At 38.4% G+C, this 10,301-nt stretch overlaps 1 pseudogene; it reads left to right on the top strand.

The window, feature by feature from the left end:
• The first annotated feature begins 8,419 nt into the window (after window positions 1–8,419).
• On the top strand, window positions 8,420–8,955 carry LOC103747504 (annotated as a pseudogene).
• The last annotated feature ends 1,346 nt before the right edge of the window (window positions 8,956–10,301 follow it).

Raw genomic sequence — 10,301 nt, 5'->3', positions numbered from 1 at the left:
ATGCTAGATCACTGCCCATCACAGAGCTCTGTGCCAAGCTGGTTTATGGGCTTTTATAAATGTTTTTATATTAATGGCAGTGAATGCTGGTCATATTTTGTGTATGTATATAATAAGTATTAATGTGTGAAAAATATTATTTAATAAAATAAATATTACTTAAAGATAACATATTAATAAGAATTCAGCCAAATATTTCTGGGCATATTGAAAAGTCTTATTCACTGAACATTATGAAATTATTGTTCCTTAAAATATATCTTCTTAAGGATGTTTAGAATGCATTAAAGCTAATGAAGAGGACATAAGTTACTGTGTTTTTGAGTATGTCATGCATGGGTGTTGTACTTGATTATTTCCATTCTTCACAACTCCCTCCATCTCCTCCCTTGCCCTCCCGCACCCTCTCTTGTAGTTCCCTTTCCACCTCTTTGATCATTATTGTTGCATGTACACACATACTTTTATAAATGGACATATACATGTGGTGAAACCTGCTGAGCCCAGTGAAATTTTCCCCTTCCATCTTGCCATATGAACAGATTTTGTCATTACACAGACACTGGTAGACTGTAGATATTTCACTGATATGACTTCCCTGTCATCCCTAGAATGCATTAATTAGCACCAAGTGTCTTGGAAGACATAACTTTTTATGAAAGCATCTATTAACTTTAATAATACAGACATCTCACACTTTATATAGTGTGTGTACATAGCTATATTTATATATAGTAATTAATATGATCACTATACCTTTACCTGAATAAATTATTCTCTAATTTCCTTTCATTTCAATAAAAATTTATGTTCATTATAATGAATGTTTGTTACTTACAGAGTAAATGAAAACAAATACAAAGTTTTATTCATTGTGGATAGAGATAATTATAATATATTCTTGTGCAATTTTCTAGTCCATGTAGACATAACTAAAGTGAATAATTTTCAATATTTCATATAAGGAACACTTTAAATATGAAGGAAATATATTTATGATAATTTATGACCTGTCATCAAGATTTGTGATAACAATTGCTGTGAACTTTGTGTCTGCTCCTATACATTTTGTCAGTTAGTGAAGTCCATTCTTATCATTTCTATTTGGAGATTTTCAACCAAAATTTGAGAGCAAAACTTGATACTTTTTATAGCTGAAACAAAAAGTTGCCAGAATATATGTGAGTAACTCAAACGATATATGTCATAACTATGCTTCAGGTAAGGAAAAAGCAATACATCAACAAGAATCTGATGTAACTGATTTGTAACAAAATAGTAAAAGAAGGAAAAAGTAAGCAATAAAAATAGTTTCAGAAAATCTTACAGGTGGGAAGAGACAATGACACGAGCTGTTTCATGTGGACAGGAAGAAGACAGGCGTCGGACAGCCTTTTCATTCTCCTTGTGCTATTGGTAAACGGCGTTGGTAGAAACAGTGTTGATTCTAGCAAGGATAAAGCACTGGTCCTTACTTGGTGGAAAAATTTTCATGAGAACAACCATCACTAGAGAACTGCTGGTAACCCAAGGCAATGGAGCTGTTTGAATTCTCCTATGTTAGTGTTCATTGCTGACAGTTTAGATGTTTATTAATGAACCTAATAAATCTGAGGATGCTCATTGGAAGCTTTGTAGAGAAGTCTATTGACCTCTGTTCCTGTCACCATGGCCACATGGTTCATGAGGGCACTGGGCAGCAACAGTGATTATTAACTGGAGAAAGAAACATAGAGTATCAAAAATGAGTTTTCTTATCAATTGGGCTATATTGCATAACACATGTGATAGGAAAGAGGCTGATTGGGTGAGTTATATTTAAATGAGTAGAAGAATGAGAGTAGGGAAGGGGCAGAGAAATAATTAAGACACATAGGTATGTAGAAAACTATTTTATAATCTACACGCACACATATATGCATATATGTATATGTATATAAGTATGTGTTTGTGTGTGTATGTGTGTGTGTGTGTGTGTGTGTGTGTGTGTGGCTTCTGAGAGGCGTATTATATATCCCTTCACAGAGGATAATGCTCCTGACATAAGGCACAGACTACAAAGTAATAGGCCAAGTCTCCAGGGGTGGTATATCTCCTTTGTAGTGGTTGGTCGAAAGTATACCTCCCTTAAAGTGGTTGGTTGGGGGGCGAATTCCAGATACCCTGCTAAACAATGTGAGTATCTCTATTGTGTTCTGTAGTAAACCACAATGTTATAGTAAGACCCATTGCTAGAGATACCACACATTTAGTCACCAGATTTGATGCAATCAAGCTGACACCAACATGGAAGCTTTCTCCTTTCTGGCTAACTTTCATAGTTCCAGAAATTGCTATCCAGGCTGAAGGAGAATTAAATTCCCCAACAGGCCTTCCAGTATGAGCCCTGTGAACAACAATAACAACTGTGATGGCAAGATGTGACCATGAGTAAATGTATCAGTAGTGTGATTGATACAGGGCAAACCAATAGCTTTCTTATTGGATTTAAGGCCTGACTCACAGGAAGAAGCATGTTTGGTACTGTAAATTTGACTAAGAACAATGCCTGGGGAGCTAAGAGGCCTTAGAAGTGAAAATATTTCTATTATTTTGCTAAAAGGATATAGTAATCATCTAATTGCAATAAATAGATAGATGATAGGTGATAGATAGATAGATGATAGATAGATAGATCTCAATCCTTATCTATGTACTATAGATGGTTAATAACACAACACCTAACTGGTCAGAGTACAGAGAAGAAATAACGTGTGAAGTGCCCACATAAGGGAGACATCTACATCATATTCCTTCTTCTTTTAGACTTAGGAATTGTCACAAAGGAGGAAAAGACAGATTCTAAGAGTCAGAGCATGGAGAGGCCTTGGTATAAACAGTCTTCTGAACATGACAAGATCATTGCCATCATGAACTGGCAGCACCTCTTGTTGTCTGAACTAGACCTGGCAAAATTTCAGGCAGAAAATAGTCCAGTGTTGAATAGGAGAGTTCACACTAGCTTTCACCCAAAATTGTGGAAATATAGATATTTGCTGGCTGCTAGGTAAGGAAAAGTCAGGTTTCTTCAAGGGCGTGACCCCTGGTAAACTGGCAGCACTCCCGTGGATGGTCCATACTCATGAGTATATAGACCTCACTCATTAGACTCAGTGGGTTACTATGAAAAGAAAACTGATCATGTAGCTGGGGGAGGGATGTGGGGAGGATGGAATCAAAGTGAAGGTGAAGGGAGGGCATGAGCGTGAATACATAAATATATATAAAACGAAATTCGAAGAATAAGGTCCCTTCCTGTGAGCTGGAACAGTGATTCTCTCCCATGAGACAGAATTGTGGTCCCCTCACATAAGCTGTAGCTGTGGTACCCTCCTGTCAATGTGGAATCACGGTCTTTCCTGTGAACTCATGGTCTCTTCCCGTGAATTAAAAATGTGGTTTGCTCCCATTAATCTGGAGCTGTGGTCCCGGCCTACAAGCTGTATCTGTGGTCCCCTCCTGTGAGTCAGGGTTGTGGTCCCCTCCCACGTGCCGCACTTGCGGTCCTCTCTTGTGAAACCAGAGTTGTGGTCCTGTCCCATGAACTTGAAGCCGAGGTCCTTTCCTGTGAGCTCTTGTTGTGGTCCCTACCGCTGAGCCAGAGCTGTGCTCATCGCCAGCCAGGTGGAGATTTGGTTCCTCCCCTGAAACTAGAACTCGGTCGCCTCATGTGAACTGGAATTTTGGTCCCCTTCTGTGAGTTGGAGATCTTGTCCTTCTTTGAATCTGAAGGTGAAGTCTGCTCCTGTGAGCCAGAGCTGTGGTCCCCTCTGGTGAATCTGGACCTATGGTTCCCTCCTGTGAGCCAGAGCTGTGGTCCCCTCTGGTGAATCTGGACCGATGGTTCCCTCCTGTGAGCCAGAGCTGTGGTCCCCTCTGGTGAATCTGGACCTATGGTTCCCTCCTGTGAAATAGAGCTGTGGTCCCCTCTGGTGAATCTGGACCTATGGTGCCCTTCTGTGAAATAGAGCTGTGGTCCCCTCTGGTGAATCTGGACCTATGGTGCCCTCCTGTGAGCCAGAGTTGTGGTCCCTTCCTGAGCGCTGGAGCTGCGGATTCCTTGCATGTACGTGGAATTGTGACCCCTTCCAGTGAATCTGGAAATGTGAAACTGTGATTCTGTCCCATGAGCTTACAGCTGTAGTCCCTCTTGTGAGCTAGAGCTGCCATTTTACGCCTGTGAACAAGAGATGTGGCCCCTTCTTATGAGCTGGAATTGCAGTCTGGTTCCTGGTCTCCCCAGGAGCAGACACTGTTGTCCTGCCCTAGGAGCTAGCTTTGTGATCTCCTCTTGAGGACATGCAAATGTGGTCCCCTCCTGTGTCTGGAGCTGTGATCCTCTCTTCTGAGCTGGAGCCCTGATCTGATCCTGGTAGCTGGAGCAGTGCCATTCACCCTCTCCGCATGGATCTGTGCTCCCCTCCTGTGAATGGGAGTTCTGGTCCTCCCACATAAGCCTGAATCTTTGGACACCTACCTGTAAGCCACAGTATCCCATGCCTCCAGTGGTAGGCTAATGGTGGAGCATTGTAGAACATGAAAGACTTCCTGATAAGGGGTAGGAGTTTCAGTCTTCCCTAAGTATGTTACCCACAGTTCCCTCTCTGGAGGTTCAAACTTGAGGGTTGTGCATGACAGAGGCCTTGTTTCTTATGCTGGTGACAGCTGTAAATTGTAGATTAGTTAGACCAGTAGTAACACAAACAAAAAGAATATATAAATATAGAATATAAGAACAGTTCTAATTGTGTGTTTACAATATCTTTATTTAACTTTAAATAACTTGTTAAATGTGAATTAATTTTTTTTCTCTTTATTCAGTGGGGGGTGGGTAGGGCCTTACTATGTAACCCTGGATCATCTGAGGCCTTACTGTGTAACCCTGGATCATCTGAGGCCTTACTATGTAACCCTGGATCATCTGAGGCCTTACTATGTAACCTGGGCTCATCTGAGGCCTTACTATGTAACCCTGGATCATCTGAGGCCTTACTGTGTAACCCAGGATCATCTGAGGCCTTACTATGTAACCCTGGATCACCTGAGGCCTTACTATGCAACCCTGGATCATCTGAATGTCACTATGTAGAAAAGACTGGCCTCTGATTCAGAGATTCACCAGCCTCTGCCTCCTAAGTGCTGAGATTAAAGGCTTGTAGTACCATGCCCTATCCCAAGATTTCTCTGCCTATTAAAGATCAAAATTAAGACTCTTTCACAAAAGAAAAAAAAAACACAAAATAAGAAAAAGTGAAAGGAAAGAAACCAAACTTCTGCAGATGTAGAAGGCCTAAATCTACTCAAGTTGCTTTTCATTCTTAATGTTTTTGAACTTTAGTTTAGGGATGCATATTTCTGTTCACACACTGCACTACAGTGGACAAATTTTGTTATAATGAAAAAAAAAAACCCAAACAAGGGATAAACTCAATAAAAATAAAAGATGATGAGATGTTTTTTAAACGAGGATGACAGATTTGAGGGCAGAGGTGAGCAAAAGAGCTGCAGGGAAATAACACACGCTTACTGGTCTTTGATAAAATGAGTCAAACAAGATTTTTTAACATTGTCTCTCTAATGAGTTCTAGGCAGAATTAAATTGGTGAATAAATATTTAATTTTATCTTGAATGAAGAAGAAAACATTTATAGTACATACATATGTTGATGAAATCATACCTTCATAGCCTGAACTCCTTTTCTAAAGTATTTGATTATTTTATTTTATGTGTATGAGTGTTATGCCTGCATGTAGGTAAGTGCACCCCTGTCGTGCAATGCCCGAGGAGGACAGAAAGGCTGTTGGATCCCCTGGAGCTGGAGTTATGGATGGTTGTTAGCTGCCAAGTGGGTGCTGGGATTCAAACCCGGGTCTCCTGCAAAAACAACCAGTGTTCTTAACTGCTGAGCCATCTTTCCAGCCCCATTGTCTGAACTCTTACCCAACAGTCTCTCTTCATCTTAGTCTGAGTTAATGCATCTTCATATTTTAGTAACAAAATGCTATGTTATTATTCTATGATCATTGATAAACTGATTTACTTTTAATATATTAAAATATAATATGACAGAAGTGAAAACATTCTAGAAATGAAAAAATGTATGACAACATTTCTACCATCATCACAAATTCTCAGGTTGTCCAAATCTGACAATAACTAATGCTCCTTCCCTATTTGTATTTATGCAGTTGAGGATAAAATCCAGACCAAAAGCCACACATGTGGCTTAAAAATTCTAGCAACTGCCTCCTCATTGAGGAGAGTTTGTGCTTTTGTCTTTTAATGAATAATACTTACTATGGAATTAGTTAACAAACATTGAAAACAACGAGGTGGTGAAGTATTTCTGCAATAGTGAATGAAATTATCATAATTCCTAAAAATCTATCTTCTGACTACCTGATCATAAACATAGAAAAAATATGTAATATCAAAAGTTACAATAGAGGTCTACATTTAAATTGAGTTAATCGAATTAAATAAGAAGTTAACATATGCATGTATGAACTCACACAAATGCACACAATGCAAGAGAATGGAGCAAGTGAACTCAGCAGGTTAAGAATAATCAGTGAGGAGATGAATGCTTTAGAAACAACTCAGAGACAAGCTGTGGCTGATCCCCATTTAACAAAGATGTGAGCAGATACATGCACTTAGATCAGATTGCTCTTTCTTTCTTTCCTTCTATTTGAGTATTAAATTAATTATTTATTTAACTTTTAGACTTTTTAAAAAGAATTCTAAAGAATTTTACAAAATAAATCTTGGTCATTTTAAAAATAGATGCTCTCCCCTATCTATCTTCTGTATTACCCTCCATTCAATTTCTTGTAGTCTAGTGTGTGTGTGTGTGTGTGTGTGTGTGTGTGTGTGTGTGTGTCTGCCTATCAAGTGAAATAAATGTCCCCTGGGTGCTCTTTGGTAGGGGTCCTGCTCAATGTACCAAGAGTCACAACCTTAAACGAGGTTATCCCATTCCCGATAGCCTTGAGTTGCCAATGGTTCCTCAGGTAGTGTTCGGGTTTCTTGTCCACATTCCCACGACTATGCTGGATTTTTTTCTTGCTAGAGATTACTATGGGGATTGTGCACGCTGTTGACATTGCTGCGAGTTCTTACGAATACCCAACTGTCTGGAAAACTGTTTCTTTGTGGTCATCCACCTCCTCTGGCTCTTACAATCTATCTAATCACCTCTTTCACAATGAATCCTGGCTTTGGGGGGCAGAACTTTGATATAGATTTCCTTTTGTATACTTTCAGGGTGTTTTATTGTGACAGGGTCATCCAGTAACACTAGTTGCCCTGGAGCACACTATGTAGACCAGGCTGGCCTTGATCTCCAAGAGATCCACATGCCTCTCCTGAGTGCTGAGATTAGGGCTGTGGGCCACCACACCCTGCTAGACGTGCTTTCTTTTCTGCATTTTTTTGAAATTTTATTTTTCTTTTATATGTATGAGTGTATTGCCTGAATACATGTAAGTGCACTCATGTTATGCAGTGTCTATGGAAGTCAGAAGAAGGCATCAGTTAATTGCCATGTGGGTACTGGGAACTGAATCCAGGTCCTTTGCAAGAGCAACCAGGGTTCTTAACTGCTGAGCCATCTCTCCAGCTACTAGATGTGCTTTCTTGATCACACATGCTAAAGTGATTCCTTCTTTCCCTGAGTTAGCATATAGAGGAAAATCACCTTAAAATTCTTTATTCCATCCTGAGAGCACATTTCAATGCCAAAAAGACTTTAAAATAACAAAGACTCTGAATAATGTTTGTGAGTTTAGATTTCATCGGTAATAGTAATAATTATTATTGGTAATAGTAATAATTATTTAAAAATGAAAGCCTGTAAAGTTTGGTAAGAATTAACAGAGCTAAAAAGCATTGGGAAAAATAACATTTAAATAATAAGCACATTTTTGTAAAACATTATTTTAGGAGTATTAGTAGATATTTATTCAGTCAGTATTAATGTCTGATAATTATACAATGCCAAAATATTTGGAAAGAAGAGAAATTTAAACAAAATTAAAGTAAAATTATAGTTAATTGTAAAAGTAAAAAATATTAATTCAATAAAAAAGTAAAATTATTGTTAATTGAACAATGATATTTATTTTCACTTCTTTGAGTAGATGAACATTTAAAGTGGCATGCCTCATTGTCATAAACCAGAACATATATACAAAAGGCAATAAATATTCACATGGACGTATTTACAAATAAAAAGTTTATGGGTATATTATAAATAATCCCTCAGTTTCTTCTGTGGAACTCAGACATTTGAAATGCTGCTATCTTCAATTTATATATAAACTTATAGGAGGTAAGAACAAGGAAATAATTGAACTTCTGGTTAAATAATTTCCACAGATGAAATATACAGAGATCAAGGCAGAAGACAATATTTCCACAGTGATTCAGTTCATCCTCCTGGGATTCTCTGACCTTCCCAGCCTCCAACGGTTTCTGTTTGGAATGTTCTCCATAATGTACTTGATTATCTTAATCGGAAATAGCTTCATAATTGTGATAACCAGGCTTGACCCCGCACTGCAAAAGCCAATGTATTTTTTCTTGGCCAATTTTTCTTTTCTGGAAATCTGTTATGTGTCAGTCATTCTCCCTAGGATTCTGTACAACCTTTTGACTCAAGACAGAGGAATTTCTCTTCTGGCCTGTGCTACTCAAATGTTCTTCTTCCATGTTTCCTCCTGGCTGTGATGTCCTATGACCGCTATGTGGCCATCTGTAACCCCCTGCACTATTCTCTCATCATGAACCCAACAAAGTGCACTCAGCTGGCAGTGGGCTCCTGGCTTGGTAGCATCCCAGTCCAGATAGAGCAAACCTATTGGATATTCTCTCTGCACTTCTGCAATTCTACCAGAATAGACCACTTTCTTTGAAATGGGAATCATGTCTGTTATGATATGCTCTTCTCACTTTGGACTACTACTACCTTGTACATTGTTCTGCTTAAAAATAGACTTGGCAAGTTAGTTTATCCTTAACACTCTGTGCCTAAAAAAGTCTCATAATTAAATTCCCAATATGCACCTTATATTTCATGTGAAAATTATGAACAGAATTCAGTCCCTTGAAACATAATTGTGATAACCAGGCTTGACCCTGCACTACAAAAGCCAAAGTAGATGTATAACTTTAATACACTCACAAATTATATATATATATAATATATATAATATATATATAATTTCCCAAGAAAGCCCAAAATATTTTCTAGTATTCTTTTAGTCTTCATTAAATATATTTATCAGTAATATTTTAATATCAATTCTGATTTATTTTTGTGAGACAGGATCTCCCTGTCATCCCAGCTGCCCTGGAACTTACTATATAGACAAGGCTGGGATTAAAGGCATGCACAACCAGGCCCAGCTCTCAATTATTTGTTTAGTGAAGAACAAAATAAGAAATGAAACAATAAATATTGTTGTGCCCTAACTCAGAATTTTGGCAAATTTGAGATCTTTATCAACAATGAACATTGGAAGTACTATTTAAAGTACTACATATCTCTTTTCGAATTTCTTTACTTGACTCACAATAATAAAAGGAAAGCTGACTGGCACATTTGTTCCTCTCAATCACTTCATTTCAGAGCACAGGGCATTAATAAAAATTCATTCACCTGAGATCTAAATGAGTAAACTATTAGGCACAGTGTAGAGTTTCCATTCTAATTGACCTGTTCAACTTTACCTGGAATACAATGACTGCCCCCTGCCCCCCCACACACAGTGGCATATATCCATTGTACATGGTACATGATCACATAGGGGTCTTTTACACAAGTATATGATGTAGCCTGAATATCCTTTCTCCCAACGAACTTCTTCCAAGCTCTTTTCTTACCATCCCCCTCCCACTGGTCCCCTTTTGGTCTCCTTGGAGGTTTGGCTTCATCATTCATGCCAGGTGAATATTCATGACTTCTGTTATAAGGATAAAACCTAACAACCACAGAAAAGAAAACACGTGCAGAATATTTCTTTCTGAAACAGACATAATTCATTTGATTTGACAGTATCCAATAGTATTCATTTTCCTGCAAACAATGTAAGATGAAACATTCATCACTTACACGTTTTCTTTATGGAATCTTCTACTGGTGGACACCAGGTTAGTTCCATGACCTACCTGTTGTGAATAGGGCCACAGTAGTAACTGATGTGCAGGCTTCTCTGTGACATGTGTATTTGGATTCATTTTAGTAAATACCCCAAAGTGG

Source organism: Nannospalax galili, unplaced genomic scaffold, assembly GCF_000622305.1.
Source record: "Nannospalax galili isolate Female #2095 unplaced genomic scaffold, S.galili_v1.0 scaffold565, whole genome shotgun sequence".
NCBI classification, from domain to species: domain Eukaryota; kingdom Metazoa; phylum Chordata; class Mammalia; order Rodentia; family Spalacidae; genus Nannospalax; species Nannospalax galili.
The sequence above is the reverse complement of the archived record's forward strand: the minus strand, read 5'-3'. Positions and strand labels throughout refer to the sequence as shown.